Genomic DNA, 21,265 nt, shown 5'->3' on the forward strand with positions numbered 1-21,265 from the left:
CTTTTTCCGACGAGAATTCCAATCGTGTGTACGCGGCATAACACATCTTATGGTAGATATATCTGATCCAAAGTGCCATTTCTCTTCCCTGGACCAGTGTCCACAGTGGCTGGACAATCAGCGATTGCCCAGAATGATCTCCATAGCAGACAGTGGAATTGTACAATAAGAATAAATCTTTCCCTTACACCAGGGGTCATCAACCCCCGGTCCGCGGCCCACTGCCGGGCCATAGACTGTTTGCAGCCGGGCCGCAAAGGCTGCACTGTCTGACGAGCGGCGGCGGAGCGAGCAGAGAGATGACATCATCTCTAACCGCCCGACCGCATCACCGCTGTTCCGTGCTCACAGCGGGGCCGCTATACTGAGGCAAGCAAGCAGAGAGATGAGATCATTATCTCACCGCCCGCCTGCATCGCCGCTCTTCCACACTCACAGCGGGGTTCTATAATGCTGGAGGTGAGGCAAAGGAGCAGAGAGATGAGATAATCTCTCACTACCGGTGCCCCCCCCCCCCATTACCACTGTTCTCCCTTACTACTCACTACTCCAAGCTTGCCTCTGAACTAATGCACACACCTGTGCTGTCACCACTGCAGTGACACCACTGCCACCACTGGCAGGTGACAATCCACATCTGGTGGCAAATGACAAGCTGCATTTGATGGCAGGTGACGTGGCAAGTGACAATCCAAATCTGGTGGCAGGTGACGTGGCAAGGGACAAAATGCATCTGGTGGCAGGTGACATGGCAAGTGACAAGCTGCATATGAAGGCAGGCGATGTGGCAAGTGAAAAGTCGCATCTGGTGGTAGGTGACGTGGCAAGTGACAAACTGCATCTGGTGACATGCGACGTGGCAAGTGACAAGCTGCTTCTGAAGGCAGGCAACGTGGCAAGTGACAATCCACATCTGGTGGCAAATGACAAGCTGCATTTGATGGCAGGTGACGTGGCAAGTGACAATCCAAATCTGGTGGCAGGTGACGTGGCAAGGGACAAAATGCATCTGGTGGCAGGTGACATGGCAAGTGACAAGCTGCATATGAAGGCAGGTGATGTGGCAAGTGAAAAGTTGCATCTGGTGGTAGGTAACGTGGCAAGTGACAAACTGCATTTGGTGACATGCGACGTGGCAAGTGACAAACTGCATCTGGTGACATGCGACGTGGCAAGTGACAAGCTGCTTCTGAAGGCAGGCAACGTGGCAAGTGACAATCCACATCTGGTGGCAGATGACGTGGCAAGGGACAAAATGCATCTGGTGGCAGGTGACATGGAAGGTGACGTGGCAAGTGACAATCCAAATCTGGTGGCAGGTGACGTGGCAAGGGACAAAATGCATCTGGTGGCAGGTGACATGGCAAGTGACAAGCTGCATATGAAGGCAGGCGATGTGGCAAGTGAAAAGTCGCATCTGGTGGTAGGTGACGTGGCAAGTGACAAACTGCATCTGGTGACATGCGACGTGGCAAGTGACAAGCTGCTTCTGAAGGCAGGCAACGTGGCAAGTGACAATCCACATCTGGTGGCAGATGACGTGGCAAGGGACAAAATGCATCTGGTGGCAGGTGACGTGGCAAGTGACAAACTGCATCTGGTGACATGCGACGTGGCAAGTGACAAGCTGCTTCTGAAGGCAGGCAACGTGGCAAGTGACAATCCACATCTGGTGGCAGATGACGTGGCAAAGGACAAAATGCATCTGGTGACAAGCGACGTGACAAGCTGCATCTGAAGGCAGGCAATGTAGAAAGTGACAATCTGCAACTGGTGACAGGCAACGTGGAAAGTGACACTCTGGCACATTATGCATTATGGTGAGCTGAACTATTTCATTATATTTTACAATGTAATAATAGAAATAATGCGCTTCAATCATCCTGACATCATATCAATGATGGTGCCGGGATGATTGAAGCGCCAACGCCAGCCATCGCCCCGATAAATTGTCCGCGAAAAGCCGCATACACCGCCGGGCCTTGGCACAATTTTCTTCAACAGCGCCGGTCCCCGGTGCCAAAAAGGTTGGGGACCACTGCCTTACACCATTACATTATACTTTTTATGGTGTGTTTGGCGATACGGCAAGAAAATACTCTACATGCGAAGAGCCAGACAGAGCCGCCATTTCAGCACTTTTTGTGAGTGAGCAGCACCCCACCCCCATGCAGTCCAGGAGTAAAAAGACAAATCTAATTTATAAATCATATTAGAGAATTATTTAGTCTGCACACGGTCTAGTACAGTCTTTATCCATGCATATTTCATGACCAAATTGAAGAGTCTGCAGGTATCACTAACATTTGCCCTACTGACGAGACCATTCTCATACGACAGTACAAATGTCCTTGGCGGAAGGACGCGGGCTGTCTGAGCTCGCAGCTTCCACAATCTACTGGCCGCTACCTTCCAATCAACCGTTATCTGTAGAATTCAATTGCTCGTCAATCATTTGGACCTAGAGGAGGCTTTTCAATGCAGAAGCACAGATTTGCATTAACCACTTCGGACCCAGGCCAATTCTGACATTTCTCTCCTACATGTAAAATTCCTAATTTTTTTGCTAGAAAATTACATAGAACCCCCAAACATTATATATGTTTTTTTTTAGAAAAGACCCTGGAGAATACAATGGCGCTCGTTGCAACTTTTTATCTCGTACGGTATTTGCGCAGCAATTTTTCGAACACGTTTTTTTCAGAAAAAAAACTGTTTCATGCTTAAAAAAAAAAACAGTAAAGTTAGCCAAATTTTTTTTGCATAATGTGAAAGAGGAAGATACGCCGAGTAAACAGATACCCAACATGTCACGCTTCAAAATTGCACAAACTCGTGGAATGGCGCCAAACTTTGGTATTTAAAAATCCCCATAAGCGACGCTTAAAATTTTTTTTACTGGTTACAAGTTTTGGGTTACAGAGGAGGTCTAGAGCTAGAATTATTGCTCTCGCTCTAACGTTCGCGGCGATACCTCACATGTGTGGTTTGAACACCGTTTTCATATGTGGGCGGGACTTACGTATGCGTTCGCTTCTGTGTACAAGCTCACGGGGACAGGGGCGCTTTATATTTTTTTTTTTTTTTTTTTGTTTGACACTTAAAAAAAAAAAAAATTTGATGACTTTTATTCCTATTACAAGGAATGTAAACATCCCTTGTAATAGGAATATGGCACGATCGGACCTATTTACAGTGAGATATGGGGGGTCAATAAGACCCCATATCTCACCTCTAGGCTGGGAAGAATAAAAATAAAAAAAATAAAAAACCGATCCTGGCTTCCTAGCCAGATCGGCGCCGTTAATTTGAATACAGAGGCCGGGCGTGACGTCATAACATCGCGCCCGGCCTCCAAACGATCATAGAAACTCCGGGGACGATCTGGTCTGCCGGAAATCTCTATGGTAACTTGCTGGGCCCGGCAGATCCTGTGACCGGCTCACTGATGGAAACGGTGAGTTGGTAGAAGCACCGGAGGGCGGCGGGAGGGGGGGCGTCCCCTCCCGCCGCCCGTAAGAACGATCAAGCGGTGGCACAGCCGCTATGATCGTTCTTATGGTGCAGGGAATCGCCGGCTGAAAATGCCGATATCTGAATGATATCTGTGGCCTCGGGCATCATTCAGATATAACCACCGAAAGCCCATGACGTCATATGACGTGGTGTGGGCGCTAAGTGGTTAAAGAGTTCCTCTAGCAGTCTATGGAGATGTTCAGCTGAATCTACATTTAAATACATATTTACAGTGCCTTGAAAAAGTATTCGTACCCTTTGAAATGTTCCACATTTCGTCATGTTACAACCAAAAAACGTAAATTTATTTTATTTGGATTTTATGTGGTAGCAACGCCAACACAAAGTGGCACATAATTGTGAAGTGGAAGGAAAATAAATGTTTTTTTCAAAATTTTTACAAATAAATACCGTTAAACCTTGGATTGCGAGCAGAATTGCCTCCAGAAACATGTTTGTAATCCAAAAGCACTATTTGCGATTCGGCACTGCGTCGCCTTAACTAACATTTGCACGGTCGTGCGATGTGGCTCCCAAACAAAATTGACGTCCTTTTTTTCCCCACAAATAGAGCTTTCTTTTGGTGGTATTTGATCACCTCTGCGGTTTTTATTTTTTGCGCTATAAACAGAAAAAGAGCAACAATTTTGAAAAAAAAAAAAAACGCATTCTTTTTTACTTTTTGTTATAATAAATATCCCCCAAAAATGTATATAAAAAAACATTTTTTTTCCTCAGTTTAGGCCGATACGTATTCTTCTACATATTTTTGGATTTTTTTTTTAGCAATAAGCGATTATTGATTGGTTTGCCCAAAAGTTATAGCGTTTACAAAATAAGGGATAGTTTTATGGCATTTTTATAAAACAAAATGTATTAGTAATGGCGGCGATCAGCGATTTTTATTGTGACTGCGACATTATGGCGGACACATCGGACATTTTTGACACATTTTTGGGACCATTGTCATTTATACAGCAATCACTGCTATACAAATGCACTGATTCCTGTTTAAATGACACTGGCAGTGAAGGGGTTAACCACTAGGGGGCAGTAGGGCTGAAACAACTAATCGATTAATTGACAACTAATCGATTATTAAATTAATCGATTAATCGGCCAGTAACATAATGGGGTTAAAAATAAAATAAATAAAATGAGCCCTTTATAGTACAAAAAGAGCAAATAATTGCTACTGTAAATATTACTTTCACAGTTCCACAGTAAAAAAATAAACCCCTTACAGTAGTGATTGTTTGTTTTTTTGTTTTTCTTTTTTTTGTACTATAAAGCGCTAATTTTAGTTTTTTAACCCCATTATGTTACTAAACATCTTAGGCCTTGTTCACATCTATGTGTTTTTTGGTGCTTTTTTGTAGAAACGCGCTACAGTTCATTTCCATGGTTTCCTGTGGGACACGTTCACATCTGTACTTTTTTCAGGCGCTGCGTATTTAGAAAAGATTTGATTTCTGAGTCTGATATTAACCAGATTCACCCTTTAATAGTATATACAGTATATCTCCTCTAATAGTGGTGTATACAGTATATATCTCCTCTAATAGTGGTGTATACAGTATATCTCCTCTAATAGTGGTATATACAGTATATCTCCTCTAATAGTGGTATATACAGTATATCTCCTCTAATAGTGGTGTATACAGTATATCTCCTCTAATAGTGGTGTATACAGTATATCTCCTCTAATAGTGGTGTATACAGTATATCTCCTCTAATAGTGGTGTATACAGTATATCTCCTCTAATAGTGGTATATACAGTATATCTCCTCTAATAGTGGTATATACAGTATATCTCCTCTAATAGTGGTGTATACAGTATATCTCCTCTAATAGTGGTATATACAGTATATCTCCTCTAATAGTGGTATATACAGTATATCTCCTCTAATAGTGGTGTATACAGTATATATCTCCTCTAATAGTGGTGTATACAGTATATCTCCTCTAATAGTGGTATATACAGTATATCTCCTCTAATAGTGGTATATACAGTATATCTCCTCTAATAGTGGTGTATACAGTATATCTCCTCTAATAGTGGTGTATACAGTATATCTCCTCTAATAGTGGTGTATACAGTATATCTCCTCTAATAGTGGTGTATACAGTATATCTCCTCTAATAGTGGTATATACAGTATATCTCCTCTAATAGTGGTGTATACAGTATATCTCCTCTAATAGTGGTATATACAGTATATCTCCTCTAATAGTGGTATATACAGTATATCTCCTCTAATAGTGGTGTATACAGTATATATCTCCTCTAATAGTGGTGTATACAGTATATCTCCTCTAATAGTGGTATATACAGTATATCTCCTCTAATAGTGGTATATACAGTATATCTCCTCTAATAGTGGTGTATACAGTATATCTCCTCTAATAGTGGTGTATACAGTATATCTCCTCTAATAGTGGTGTATACAGTATATCTCCTCTAATAGTGGTGTATACAGTATATCTCCTCTAATAGTGGTGTATACAGTATATCTCCTCTAATAGTGGTATATACAGTATATCTCCTCTAATAGTGGTATATACAGTATATCTCCTCTAATAGCGGTGTATACAGGATATCTCCTCTAATAGTGGTGTATACAGTATATCTCCTCCAATAGTGGTATATACAGTATATCTCCTCTAATAGTGGTATATACAGTATATCTCCTCTAATAGTGGTATATACAGTATATCTCCTCTAATAGTATATACAGCATACTTACCATATAGTTGGTTATTTTTTTTACCACTGCATACAGAGATATTTAAGAATAAATTGCTTTTTTTTATAAAACTTTACATATTAGTTAAATTATACACCACACTTTTTCTTAAGATTATTAACCAATTAATCGATTAATCAAAACAATAATTGGCCAACTAATCGATTATGAAAATAATCGTTAGTTACAGCCCTAGATGGCAGTGTAGGACATACATGGTAAAAAAATAAATAAAAATAAAAACCCCTCTAACAGGGGTTTTAACCTTCCCTTAAAGTGGTTGTAAAACCTTACAAACCACTTTGACCTACAGGTAAGCCTAGATTAAGTTATTCATAATGAGCTAGTATGCTATGCATACTAGCTCATTATGCATTTGCCTTGCAGGGTGTGTTTTTTTTTTTTCTTCTTTTACTTCCTCTAATGTATTAACCACTTCCCAAATTGTCCCACTGGGGAGATTTCCCTTAATTTCCTGTCCCTTGGCCAAAACAGGAAGTGAGGAGCAATCCCTCCAAGGTGAGGGAATCCTGGGGTGTCACCAGCACTAGTTGCCCCCATTGGAAGATTTTGCCCTCTATGAGACAACCCACAATTTTAGATTTTCTTTTACTTTCTATGATAAGAAGACATTGGAGAAGATGAATCTCTAACGGGGACAAAGACCGCCATAAAACTTGACAAGCGTTCTAATGCCTCTCCCCTCTTTTCAAAACAAAAACAAAAACTTTTGCCTTTACTTCTACTTTAACCAGTTCCCGACCAGCACACGCCGATGTACGTCGGCAGAATGGCATGGGCAGGCATATTGGCGTACAGGTATGTCCAATCTTCAATGCCTCCCTGCCATCGGGAGCGCGCCGGTAGCGGCGCGCTCCCGCGCTGGTCAGGACCCCCGTGAGTCCGGTCGCGGGACCCGCGGACTCGATCGCCACGGGCATACCCACGATCGTCTCATGGGACGGCTGAATGGAGGAAATGCCGTGTAAACAACATTTCTCCATTCTGCCTAGCAACTAGTGACGCTGATCTCTGCTCCATGTGATTGGAGCAGAGATCAGTGTTCACTAAATTAAAGCCCAACCCCCCCCCCCCCCACAGTTAGTAACACACCCCTAGGAACACTTAACCCCTGCACTGCTTCCCACTGGTTAACCCCTTCACTGCCAGTGTCATTTACACAGGAATCACTGCATTTATATAGCAGTGATTACTGTATAAATGACAATGGTCCCAAAAATGTGTCAAAAATGTCCGATGGGTCCCCCACAATGTCGCAGTCACAATAAAAATCGCTGATCGCCGTCATTACTAGTAAAAAAAAAAAAAAAAAAAAAATTATTAATAAAAATGTTATAAAACTATCCCTATAACTTTTGCGCAAACCAATCAATAATCGCTTATTGCGATTTTTTTTAACCAAAAATATGTAGAAGAATACGTATCGGCCTAAACTGAGGGAAAAAAATGTTTTTTTATATATTTTTGGGGGATATTTATTATAACAAAAAGTAAAAAATAATGCGTTTTTTTCAAAATTGTCGCTCTATTTTTGTTTATAGCGCAAAAAATAAAAACCGCAGAGGTGATCAAATACCCCCAAAAGAAAGCTCTATTTGTGGGAAAAAAAGGACGTCACTTTTGTTTGGGAGCCACGTCGCACGACTGCGCAATTGTCAGTTAAAGCGACGCAGTGCCGAATCGCAAAAAGTGGTCTGGTCTTTGACCAGCAAAATGGTCCGGGGGGCTGAAAGTGGTTAAAATGACATATTGGCAGAAAAGCTGTGAATATAGATGGTTGCAGAAAGAGTGACGCACAAATTGATCATCTTATCTGTGTGAAGTAGAACCTGCGACCCGAAGATTTAGACACGTCTGCAGACTGCCGAAATCATGGAGGTTTATTTTGCTGCAATAAATATTTAAACAACTCTATTTTTATCCACCACATAACAAACCTAAATTTAGAAACTTCTTTTGTCCCCTCTAAACAAAACTGGAGTTTAGTGTCAACATGTTTACATTTCTACGCTCACGTTTTCCAGTCTCCATCAGGTGAAAGGAATTCTGGGTCGTTCCGTAGACTGACATTTTTAGTCCTGAACATAAAGTACACCCGGAATGAATCTATTCCTTTGTGAATAAGCCCCAACCTGACATACCGTATATACTCGAGTATAAGACGAGATTTTCAGCCCCTTTTTTTAGGCTGAAAGTGCCCCCCTCGGCTTATACTCGAGTCACGCAGATCAGGTAGGCAGACGGCGGCCATTCCACTATTCAAAAGCCGCGCCTCTCTGTCTGTGATAGGCGGAACACTCAATTTCCCAGCAGTCAGTGGTCCGCCTATCACGGACATCCTCTCATCCTCATACTACGGACGAGGATGAGAGGATGTCCGTGATAGGCGGAACACTGACTGCTGGGAAATTGAGTGTTCCGCCTATCACAGACAGGGAGGCGCGGCTTTTGAATAGTGGAATGGCCGCCGTCTGTCAGACGAGGAGAGGTGCGGCATGGCACACAGAGGCTGCAGAAGGCAAAGAGGCTGCAGATTGGCACAGGTAGGCTGCGATGGACACAGGGAGGGACGGGACACAGGGATGGACACAGGGAGGGACGGGACACAGGGATGGACACAGGGAGGGACACAGGGAGGGACAGGACACAGGGATGGACACAGGGAGGGACGGGACACAGGGATGAACACAGGGAGGGACGGGACACAGGGATGGACACAGGGAGGGACACAGGGAGGGACGGGACACAGGGAGGGACGGGACACAGGGAGGGACGGGACACAGGGAGGAACACAGGGAGGGACGGGACACAGGGATGAACACAGGGAGGGACGGGACACAGCGATGAACACAGGGAGGGACGGGACACAGGGAGGGACGGGACATGGGGAGGGACGGGACACAGGGAGGAACACAGGGAGGGACGGGAAAATTAGATTAGGGGCCTCGGCTTATATTCGGATCGACCTATACTCGAGTATATACGGTACATGATATTCCGAGCTCATCGGATTATGTCCAAGCCACTTCGGACAACAACAAAACTTAAGAAGCAGTGATAAAATAAATACAATGAAATCATTAGACTTCATAATAATTACAATAATTGCTCTTATTGACAGAATCCATTACCGTGAGCATCAGATACGGCGACAGAGAAAACCGCAAAGACAACAAGGCCGATGAATCAGAACAGTTCACTCCATCCAAACGTATCATCTCAGTTATAGGCAACGTCTGATGGGCCAAGTCATTCCCTGGCATATTATATCTCCATTCTCAGGATCTTCCCATCCTAGCAGTCACTTCAGTAACCAGAAATGTGCCGTCCTTTTCTGTCTCCCCTTGGGATCAGCCTTTGTCAACCTTTTCAACACAGAGGAACCCTTGAAATCGTTCTCGGGGGGAACCCCTGCTACAAATTAGAAATCTACAACTCATGATACATTAGTGTGATGGTCAGTGGGAAGAATGGTCCTTCACTTGTGGTCATTGGGAAGAATTACCTCCTTACAGATGGCTAAAAAGATCAATGGTGTCGGTGGGAACTTATCTGAGGCAGAAATTGCCCAATGCTGAAGGAACCCCTACAACCTCTGGAGGAACCCTAGGATTCCATGGAACCCTAGTTGAGAATCACTGCTTTGGATAGTCCAAATCCTCCCACTGTATTCATCAACATAGTACATTCTGAGAAAATGTTAAAGAGGAAGTAAACCCTGATGGGTGTTACTTCTTCTTTGATTCCCTGCAAAGTTAAAGCATAATGGACTACTATGCATCGCATCGCATCGCATCGCATAGTAGTCCATTATGTGTCACTTACCTGACACAGGAGCCAGCAAAGTCACCGCTGTCCCCTGTAGTTCCGAGTGTCCATCTTCTTGGTGGGTCTCCGTGGGTCTCGCTGCTCCGGCGCTGTGACTCGCCGGAGCAGCGATGACGTCACTCCCGCGCATGCGCACGGGAGCCGACACTCGCGGCATATCGCCGCGATCTGCAGCTTACCCAGTGCGCCCGCACGCCGCTGTCTTCTGGTAAATATCTCCTAAACCGTGTAGGTTTAGGACAGGGCTCGACAAAACCCGGGCGCCAGGTCGCATTGGCGACTAGAAATAGCGACCTCGCGCCTGGGGCAGCACAGCTGGGGGTATCCTGTCTCTGTGGACCCCCCCAGCGTGATCGCGTCGGGCCGTTCCGCCGGCGGCCGAAAATTTAGGCCGCGGCTTTGAGGCCTTCTGCGGTCCTATGATTCCTTATGGAATCTGGCGCCCTCTTGTGGTCGCCGTTGGTATGACAAACCAGCAATGCTAATGACTGTTTTATATTACCTGCCTCTTCTTCCCTTTATTTAGAACCCCCTAAACATTATATATATTTTTTATTCTAACACCGTAGAGAATAAAATGGTGGTTGTTGCAATACTGTCTGTCACACCGTATTTGTGCAGCGGACTTACAAGCGCACTTTTGTTGGGAAAAATAATTTAGTTAATAAAAAAATAAGACAACAGTAAAGTTAGCCCAATTATTTTTTATATTGTGAAAGATAATGTTACGCCGAGTAAATTGATACCCAACATGTCACGCTTCAAAATTGCACCCGCTCATGGAATGGCGACAAACTTTTACCCTTTAAAATCTCCATAGGCGACGTTTAAAAAAATTCTACAGGTTGCACGTTTTGAGTTACAGAAGGTCTGGGGCTAGAATTATTGCTCTCGCTCTACCGATCACGGCGCTACCTCCTATGTGTGGTTCGAACACCGATTTTATATGCGGGCAGGACAGGGCGCGTTTAAAAATTATTATTTTAACTTTTTCTTTTTTCCCACTGTTCTTTTAAAAAAAATGTTGTGTCACTTTTATTCTTATTACAAGGAATGTAAAAATCCCTTGTAATAGAAAAAGCATGACAGGTCCTCTTATATATGAGATCCGGGGGGGTCAGAGAGACCTCGGATCTCATATTTACACTAAAATGCAATTGAAAAAAAATTGTCATTTGAAAAAAAAAAAAAATGTCCCTCTAAGAGCTATGGGCAATGACTTGGAGACGGGGGGGGGGGGTGGGGGGGGCGGCGACAGCGCTGCTATCTTCCCCTCACTCGTCTCCATGTCAGGCCAGGGACAGGTCCGGATTGCCGTCACGGACCCGGCTCCTAACTTTTTAAGCTGGCTCCTAGATTCCAAGCAAATTTGTCAACCCCTGGTTTAGGAGATATTTCTTGGACCTCCAGGTAAGCCTTAATCTAAGCTTACCTGTAGGTCAAAGTGGTTTGTAAGGGTTTACAACCACTTTAACAAGGAGAGTGGGATGTGGGGCATGGGACCCAAATAGTGGCAACAGCAGGAGTGCCGACCCAGGGACTAAACACACAGTTCCCAGGACACAGCAGGGACCAGTGGAGAACGCGCAGCGTGACTCGCGCATGCGCAGTAGGGAACCGGGCAGTGAAACCGCAACGCTTCACTTTCCAATTCCCCGACAGAGGATCCCGGCGGGAGCAGCTGAGAGAGGAGCGATTGCGGCATGGGGCCCTCGGGCAGTGTCCGAGTGCCCCAATGGTCAGTCCACCCCTGCATGTCACATAATGACTTTTCATTCATGTCACTGCTCAGCAATGTGGTGAATTGCACTGCAGCACAGGTGGTGCTGTCCGGTTTGTTCACATTCATGCATGCGGTTTTTCCAAACTGCACAGATCACATCAGACCAGAATTGCGATGTGAATGAGGCACATACAAAACATTTTTTTTTTTTTTAATACACCCTGGAGATGATCATAGCGTTAATGAGCCCTACGATCCCTAAAGCAGAAAAGCTTTAGATGTCACCATGTGTACAAGTAGTGTGGGGAACTTTCTAACTTATAAACCCCCAAAAAATACACAACTGCATGTAATCAGCTGCTAAATATAAAACAGAAAGGATCATATACTAAACTATAAATCGATGGCGTGAGTGCGATTTTCACCTCCAGATATACAGAACATGAAGTGAAGTGACTGCAAAACGATCTCCACCCAAAACTGCACTCCAAAGACAGAATCATCTGGATGGAGAGAATTCTTTGGCAGCTCTTTGCGTCTCTCTCCCCCCCACAATGATACAAGGAGGGCCTCATCCTCTTACAGATGGACCCCCAATTATTTATTCTGTATTAGGGTAATCCACCGGGGAAATCAGATCCCACCACCTGGCTCTAGAAGAAATAAAGCTACACGAGTGATTTTAATCTCTTGCTGCTGAGATATTTAACTACTAGCCGGCAGTCACCTTATTAGGCTGACACAACACAGGACAGTATTAGCAGCTCATTTGCACTACTTAAACCACTACTGATTAATCTTTAAAGGCACCGTAATCCCTACGCATTGTGTCAACGCAGAGCTCTATATGCAGTTGTATTCATTCTGCATGGCACCCCAGTGTGATGTACACCAGCCGTCAACACACACACACAAAGCACCACGTCTTGTGTGTGTCTATTCATTTGTCTGTTGAAGCGCGTTGGCAATTTATTCATACTGAATGCAATGCCTTAATACACCCCAATGGACCATAAGTGTATGAGTGAGCCTGAGGCCTTATGCACTGGGCATTTTTCCCTGGTGTATGAAGCTCCTGTGTTTATTTGCAGCCGGAGGACACAGGCACCCCGTCCAGCCCCACTACCACCAGCCTGTCAAAATTTTTGAGAATCTGACAGCCATTCCAGCTGGGTGGTGCACCTAGTCTAGTGGTATGTACATTTAAGTGGTTGTAAACCCTTACAAACCACTTTGACCTACAGGTAAGCCTAGATTAAGGCTTACCTGTAGGTCCAAGAAATATCTCCTAAACCTATACGGTTTAGGAGATATTTGCCTGAAGACAGGCCGTGCCGTAGACAGCGGCGCGCTGGCACACTGATCGCGGCATCGTCAATGACGAAGATGCCGCGCGTGTCGGCTCCCGTGCGCATGCGCGGGGGTGAAGTCATCACAGGTTCGCCGAATGACAGCGGCGGAGTTGCGAGACCACACCGAGAAGATGGATGCGCCGGACTACAGGGGACAGCGGTGACTTCGCTGGCTCCTGTGTCAGGTAAGTGACACATAATGGGCTACTATGCAATGTGATGCGATGTGATGCATAGTAGTCCATTATGCTTTACCTTTGCAGGGAATGAAAGAGGAAGTAAACCCATCAGGGTTTACTTCCTCTTTTAGGCCAGTATGTCCCCCGGAACAAATGCCTAGAATACAAGCAGTCTTCATTCTGGGCATTTATCCCTGGCTGCATACTGTCTTAAATAGAAGTAGCACTGAGTGTATCACCCAGCTGCCCTCAGAGTTTAATAGGCTGCCGGCAGCGGAGCTGGATGGTGCATATGTGCCCTACAGGTGCAGCAAAATGCCAGAACCTCATGCATTGGGGCTAAACATTGAATGAGCATAAAGCCTTAAAGTGGTTGTAAACCCTTACAAATCTCTTTGACCTACAGGTAGGCCTAGATTAAGGCTTACCTGTAGGTCCAAGCAATATATCCTAAACCTACACGGTTTAGGAGATAATTACTAAAAGACAGTGACAGCTGTCTACAGCACATGTAGACAGCGGCGTGCAGGCGTACTATCGCCGTTAGCAGCGGCTCCCATGCGCATGCGCGGGAGTGACATCATCGCTGCTCCAGCGATGTGAGTGGCCGGAGCAGCGATACCCGGAAGAAGATGGACGCTCCGGACTACAGGGGACAGCGGTGACTTCGCTGGCTCCTGTGTCAGGTAAGTGACACATAATGGGCTACTATGCGATGCGATGTGATGCACAGTAGCCCATTATGCTTTACCTTTTCAGGGAGACAAAGAGGAAGTAACACCCATCAGGGTTTACTTCCTCATTAAAGAGGAGGGCCGGTTAAAAAAATAAAAAAATAAAAGTCAGCAGCTGCAAACACTGTAGCTGCTGACTCAATAAGCAGACTTACCTGTCCAGGGCGCCCGCGATGTCAGCCGCCTGAGGCCGACCCGTCCCTCGACTATCGGGTCCTGGCGCCGCTATTCTATCTAAGGGAAACAGGCAGTGGAGCCTTGCGGCTTCACTGCCCGTTTCCTACTGCGCATGCGCGAGTCACGCAGCGCTTTGTGAATGGGACGCGCTGTGTTCTGGGACACACAGTTCCCACAACACACAGCGCCCCATTACCCAGACGCCACACGGAGGAGAGAAGAAACAAGATCTCCGCGGAGGAGGACGAGGCAGATTAGGATTATGTGCCTAGCAACAGGCATTTCTGGCAAATTTAAAAAAAAAAAAAAATTTCATTTTTTTTTTCTGATTTTTTTCAAATTTTTAATGTGTTTTTTTTTCAGGGTGGCCCTCCACTTTAAGCCTCATACACAGTCTGATGGTTGGACGACCAAGCGTCTAATTTTTGTCAAAAGGGAGTGTGCAGGATTTTGTCTAGCATACTAACTATCCTCAAATTGTCGTTTGACAAACACGAAGGTAGTGACGTACTATGAGAGTATAAAGAAGACGTTCACTTCTCAAGCTCCACCTTTTGGGCCCCTTCTGCTAATTTCATCTTAGTAGAAGTTTGGTGAGTGTTGATTCACGATTTTCAGATCGTACAAAACAAATGCCTTGTAAAATATGGCATAACTACATGCAAAGCAGCTTCGTTATTATCCCATTAAAGAGGATGAGAATTTTGACATTTCATTAATTGGCCACGTCAGGAATGTTCATTCTCGATTACAAGACCGAACTCTTCCCGTTTGTGCCTTGATTCCGAGCATGTGTTTTTGTACTTTCGATATTTGTGTGACGATTTCTGTACTGACCATCCAAAAATCAGGACGTTGAGTTCACGTTAGACAAAAATTTTATAGCCCGCGCATACAGCTTTCGATGAAAAAGTCAAATTGTCTGTTGAATGAACTAATGATCCGAAGATCCGCAGACCGCTCTCGTCTTCAGACCTCCCTTCTGATTTTTGTACCGCGTGTACGAGGCCTTAAAATAGTGATCAATCCAACAAATGTACCCTGTGGTGTAAACTACACAAGCAGAAGTAATGATCAATCGCACAGCAGAGGAGCGACTCGAGTCGCTCCGACTTAGAAAAAAGGTTCCTGTATTACTTTTGGGCGACCTCGGGCGACTTGCATTGACTTCTATACAGAAGTCATTTGCAAGTCGCCGCTAAGGTCGCGGCGCGGCAAGTCGTGTCGCCTCGCGTCGCCCGCAGTGTGAACCGAGCCTTAGGAAGGATGAGAACTCCGGTCAGGTTTTTACTGCCATCTTGCGTTCCACTACCTTATTTATTGGCGTATAACACGCACCCCAAGTTTAGGAAAGAAATTAAAAGAAAAAAAACTTTTAGGAGAGAAGTTTAAGGAAAAAAATAAATAAAACTTACATTTAAATGCCCATCAATGCAGCCTTATCAGTGTCATTTGCAGCCTTGTCAGTCGTTTGCAGCCTTGTCTGTGTGTTTGCCATTTAAAAATGGCGCCGCCGAGATACAGAGCGGATGTCCTGTGTATCTCGGCGGCACTTGGTAGTTCTCGTTGGCTTCCAGGTATTTTCGGCCACACTCGCCCGTTCTCGGCTATTTTCGGAAACACTCGGCGGCTTTCGGCTTTCTGAAAGCCGCCAAGAACGGCCGAGTGCGGCTGAAAATAGCTGAGAACGGCCGAGTGCGGCTGAAAATAGCCGAGAATGGCCGAGTGCGGCTGAAGATAGCTGAGAACGGCCGAAAATAGCCGAGAACGGCCGAAAATAGCCAAGAATGGCCGGGTGCGGCTGAAAATACCCGGAAGCCGCTGAGAACGGCAAAAAGGCTTAGAAACAGCGGGGAATCGGTGTATAACACGCACCCCTGATTTCCCCCGATTTTAGGAGGGAAAAGGTGCGTGTTATACGCCGATAAATACGGTAATTAAAATATCCAATCCTGTCCTGCGGACAGCAGTTTCATCGGAGAAGGAATTAGGACTCTTGCACACGATACTCCTGTTTGAGCATCTACTTTTTCCAGACTTTTTTTTTTTTTTATGTATTTGCATGCACTTTCGCACATATGCATTTGCACAAATCCGCATGCGAGAGAAAACGTATTCTCGCATTTTTGTCCTGCCCAATATTTAAATGGGCATTTGTACACATTTTGCGTGCATGAGGCATAAATTATTGACCAAAAAATGCAGCTTTTTCTATTTTTTATTTTATTTTTTAACTGGAGAATGCGCGGCTCGAAGTTTTCGCACCTGTGTGCACAGGCACTTTACAATTACGGGGCTGTATTTTAGCTCAGTAAAAAAAAAACCTGTGCTGAGTCTTTTTCAAGCTGATGTGTACAAGAGGCCTAAATGAAAATCTGCAGGGATTATAATCTACCCGAGTCTATTAAAGAAAACCAATTTTTATTACACTCGGTGTTGCTGTTGGAGAGAGCTCCTCGCTTCTTGTTTAATGAAGTGCTGTCACCAGAACAGGATATGAGGGTAAATCTTTCTAATGGAGACCCAAATCGCAAGTAAAAAACACAACAAGAGCTCTAACCCTTCCCCGCTCTATATAAAAAAAAAGTGGACATATATTATGAGGATTTACACAAACTCTGTTTAGCGGCGTTGATTAGCATAGATCAACACAAGGGCACATAGAGACCAATCGTTTTCTATGTGCCCTGTCCACACCACACTGCTGTGTTGAGGTGAGTTGTGTAAAAATGCAATACAACCCTCTACAACCTGCTGCAGGCAATGGACTTGAATAGTGTCATTTTGTATCCTGTTAATAAAGTAAAAAAAAAAAAAAAAAAAAAAAGTAAACAACAAATATAACTGCACAGTGGAGGACTGGTGTGGATGTAGTTTCTTGTGATGTTTGCTGCGGGTTATACATGAGCCCATTTAATAAGGTAGAAGAAGGTTCTGTCACCTAGTTGATCAGGATTTCGGTCCGTGGTGTTAGAATCAGTGATTTGTGGCTGGTTGCTATGGGATACGGAACTGCCATCAATAATGCACTTTGATCAACGTGAACTAAATATTCTCAGAAAACTATTTTCTTTTTTTCTTTTTTTCTTTTTTTTTTATTCATACAAGTCCTGGCATGTCCGCGGAGACGCACACAGCTACGCCAGCTATTGGCTCTCTGTAGAGAGACTGACTTTTCAGGATGAAAATAGCAATAAAAAACGCTTAGCGACATATCAGAATAAGACGACACAATACAGGACGGTGAATACAGGACGGTGAATACAGGACGGTGAATACAGGACGGTGTGGAATAAGAGAAGGCAGATTCATCCAGCCCCATAACGGGCTGCCGGTATATGTGAAGAAACGTTTATAGCATCCAAGGATATACAGGGAGAATACAGAGAGAGGATTCTGGAATATATATAAAGGGAGCAGCCAGAATGTGGGGAATCGGTACAGAGCCGGCTACAGTCATCGGGGATGGGGGATTTTCCATGAAGACGGATACAATGTGTACATTTCCATATGTATGATGACAGTACTGTATGTAATAGACTCAGGGATAGTTCTATAGGACTTATGAGGGTCACATAAAATACATAATGTCTGATGTGTACAATACCAAAATATATGCAGTATAGCCATATCAGAGCACACAGAATATTGGAATTATTTGGTATGATACCAGAATGTATAGGCAGTAATGTACATGTATGATACCAGAATGTATAGGCAGTAATGTACATGTATGATACCAGAATGTATAGGCTGTAATGTACATGTATGATACCAGAATGTATAGGCTGTATCGGCTATGTATAGCATATTTGCATTACTGGGTATAAATGTAACCAAGATGTATAGAATATTGGCATTATTAGGTATGTATGATACCAGCATGTACAGAATAGTCATTATTGGGGATATATTATATATATATATATAACCAGGATGTATAGAATTCTGGCATGATTGGGTATGTATGATACCGGGATGTACAGAATATTGCCACATGTCCATTCTGTATTTCCAGCCATAGGTGGTCGGCTCAGTACGGGCGACGTCTTCCTGGCGGGAGCGACTAAACCTTGAAGTCGCCCCGGCTCCTGGCTGATCAGGATGTATAGAGATCAGGCAGTATTGGGAATGTGTGATAACCGGATGTATAAAATATTGGCAGCACGGTTGGGCACACGTGATATCAATGTACAGAGTGTAGTATGTGTGCCATCGGGATTTATGGTTCCATTGGCAGTGTTGGCCAGGATATGACACATTTGCAGTACACAGTGTATACATAGAGATCAGTATTGGGGTATACATGGTGTGTGTTTTTATATATATAAAACAAATATTGGGTCACAGTATACATGGTATATACATATAGTGACCAATATAGATGGTATACAGAGTAGAGCGCTGTGTATGGAGATGGGGGTTGGGCTCAGGGACACACAGAGCCCTCGGAGGGTCTGTGGAGAAGCGGGCACAGTATAGTGGGCACAGTGGTGGGGACACAGTATACCAGGCACAGTGGTGGGGGCACAGTGGTGCGAGCACAGTATAGCGGGCACAGTATAGCGGGCACAATGGTGGGGGGCACAGTATAGCGGGCACAGTGGTGCGGGCACAGTGGTGGGGCACAGTATAGCGGGCACAGTGCTGGGGGCACAGTATAGCGGCACAATGGTGGGGGCACAGTATAGCGGGCACAGTGGTGGGGGCACAGTATAGCGGGCACAGTGGTGGGGGCACAGAATAGCAGGCACATTGGTGGGGGCACAGTATAGTGGGCACAGTGGTGGGGGCACAGTGGTGTGGGCACAGTGGTGGGGGCACAGTGGTGTGGGCACAGAATAGCGGGCACAATGGTGGGGGGCACAGTATAGCGGGCACAGTGGTGGGGGCACAGTATAGCAGGCACAGTGGTGTGGGCACAGTATAGCGGGCACAGTGGTGGGGGCACAGTACCGGGCACAATGGTGGGGGCACATTATAGCGGGCACAGTGGTGGGGGCACATTATAGCTGGCACAGTATAGCGGGCACAATGGTGGGGGCACAGTATAGCAGGCACAGTGGTGGGGGCACAGTATAGCAGGCACAGTGGTGTGGGCACAGTATAGTGGGCACAGTGGTGGGGGCACAGTACCGGGCACAATGGTGAGGGCACATTATAGAGGGCACATTATAGCGGGCACAGTGGTGGGGGCACAGTATAGCTGGCACAGTATAGCGGGCACAATGGTGGGGGCACAGTATAGCGGGCACAATGGTGGGGGCACAGTGGTGGGGGCACAGTATAGCTGGCACAGTATAGCGGGCACAATGGTGGGGGCACAGTATAGCGGGCACAGTGGTGGGGGCACAGTATAGCGGGCACAGTATAGCGGGCACAGTGGTGGGGGCACAGTATAGCGGGCACAATGGTGGGGGCACAGTGGTGGGGGCACAGTATAGCTGGCACAGTATAGCGGGCACAGTGGTGGGGGCACATTATAGCGGGCACAGTATAGCGGGCACAATGGTGGGGGCACAGTATAGCGGGCACAATGGTGGGGCACAGTATAGCGGGCACAATGGTGGGGGCACAGTGGTGGGGGCACAGTATAGCTGGCACAGTATAGCGGGCACAATGGTGGGGGCACAGTATAGCGGGCACAGTGGTGGGGCACAGTGGTGGGGGCACATTATAGCGGGCACAGTATAGCGGGCACAATGGTGGGGGCACAGTATAGCGGGCACAATGGTGGGGCACAGTATAGCGGGCACAATGGTGGGGGCACAGTGGTGGGGGCACAGTATAGTTGGCACAGTATAGCGGGCACAATGGTGGGGGCACAGTATAGCGGGCCACCAGTGGTGGGGGCACAGTATAGCGGGCACAGTGGTGGGGGCACAGTATAGCGGGCACAATGGTGGGGGCACAGTGGTGGGGGCACAGTATAGCTGGCACAGTATAGCGGGCACAGTGGTGGGGGCACATTATAGCGGGCACAGTATAGCGGGCACAATGGTGGGGGCACAGTATAGCTGGCACAGTGTAGCGGGCACAGTGGTGGGGGCACAGTATAGCGGGCACAGTATAGCGGGCACAGTGGTGGGGGCACAGTATAGCGGGCACAGTGGTGGGGGCACATTATAGCGGGCACAGTGGTGGGGGCACATTATAGCGGGCACAGTGGTGGGGGCACATTATAGCGGGCACAGTGGTGGGGGCACAGTATAGCGGGCACAGTGGTGGGGCACAGTATAGCGGGCACAGTGGTGGGGGCACATTATAGCGGGCACAGTGGTGGGGGGCACAGTATAGCAGGCACAGTGGTGGGGGGCACATTATAGCGGGCACAGTGGTGGGGGCACATTATAGCGGGCACAGTGGTGGGGGGCACATTATACGGGCACAGTGGTGGGGGCACATTATAGCGGGCACAGTGGTGGGGGCACATTATAGCGGGCACAGTGGTGGGGGCACAGTATAGCGGGCACAATGGTGCAGTGCCGGGCACACACGGAGAGAAGGCAGGTCAGCGCTGGATATGAATACACTGATGACAGGCCGGTCGGGTACAGCTACAAGAAAGGGGCCCCTGGCACTCACCTCCCCGGGGCCCCGGCTCCCGGCTCCAGCAGACATTTATTTCTCCAGGCTGAACGCGGCACTTCCCACACATCACATACACAGCCCGGACTTCAGGAAGCGTCAGGTGCAACGCAGAGCGACAGGGAGGCAAACCAATCCGCTTCCAGCTACATTCGGGCGCGGCAAATCAGCAGCCAGACAGGCCGCCGGGAGGCGGGACTATGCAGATAGTAGTGTCTGGAGCAGTGCGCAGGTGCTCGCTCCCGCTCAGTGCGGGGATAGGAGGGGGAGGGGCTGCTGTGCCTCACAGACAATGACAGGGATAGCGGGACCAGAACATGGGGGGAGGGGTGTGCCCCTGACCATGACATGAGGGGGTACAATGTGAAGAGAAGATGGGGGAGGGGTGTGCCCCTGACCA

The 21,265-nt window shown here is 46.3% G+C and overlaps 1 protein-coding gene across 5 annotated transcripts in view; it reads right to left on the bottom strand.

The window, feature by feature from the left end:
• Positions 1-20,997, bottom strand: part of RALGPS1 (Ral GEF with PH domain and SH3 binding motif 1) — a 659,487-nt gene extending 638,490 nt beyond the window's left edge. For all 5 annotated transcript variants that reach the window (XM_077484871.1, XM_077484870.1, XM_077484869.1 and 2 more), the window contains exon 1: positions 20,863-20,997. The gene's annotated coding sequence lies outside the window, so the exon portion shown is untranslated. The remainder of the gene's footprint in view (positions 1-20,862) is intronic.
• Positions 20,998-21,265: the final 268 nt, after the last annotated feature.

This window comes from Lithobates pipiens, unplaced genomic scaffold, assembly GCF_037356315.1.
Source record: "Lithobates pipiens isolate NorthernLeopardFrog02 unplaced genomic scaffold, aLitPip1_a1.2 Scaffold_166, whole genome shotgun sequence".
Classification (NCBI taxonomy): domain Eukaryota; kingdom Metazoa; phylum Chordata; class Amphibia; order Anura; family Ranidae; genus Lithobates; species Lithobates pipiens.